The sequence below is a fragment of the Camelina sativa genome, unplaced genomic scaffold (genome assembly GCF_000633955.1).
Source record: "Camelina sativa cultivar DH55 unplaced genomic scaffold, Cs unpScaffold13256, whole genome shotgun sequence".
Classification (NCBI taxonomy): domain Eukaryota; kingdom Viridiplantae; phylum Streptophyta; class Magnoliopsida; order Brassicales; family Brassicaceae; genus Camelina; species Camelina sativa.
In genome coordinates, this window is record NW_010934292.1 from 1 (window position 1) to 344 (window position 344).

Consider the following 344-nt stretch of genomic DNA (forward strand, 5'->3'; position numbering starts at 1 on the left):
ACTCTATGGTGGTGAATTTTATAATGGCCAGAAGGTTAGCTTTCAAAATTTGGTTGCACAATCTTTTTTCTTTCAAGTTTTCGTTCCCCTTGTAAAGAGAGCGTTTTGTTATGTAACCACCATATGATACAAACTGGTTTTCATGTGATTGCAGACGTATGTGTATGGTGATCTCTACCGATATGATGTCGATAAGCAGGAGTGGAAGTTAGTTTCTAGCCCCAATAGTCCACCTCCTCGTAGCTCTCATCAGGCAGTTGCTTGGAAGAATTATCTCTACATATTTGGTAGATGAATGACATTGAATGATTCTTTTTGCATCTTCATTCCTTTCAGTCCATATG

General features: G+C 38.4%; 1 long non-coding RNA gene across 1 annotated transcript; it reads left to right on the plus strand.

The window, feature by feature from the left end:
- On the plus strand, positions 1 to 189 carry LOC109132026. The gene is made up of 2 exons (XR_002037322.1): positions 1 to 34; positions 155 to 189. It is a non-coding gene; the product is annotated as an uncharacterized LOC109132026 (long non-coding RNA).
- The last annotated feature ends 155 nt before the right edge of the window (positions 190 to 344 follow it).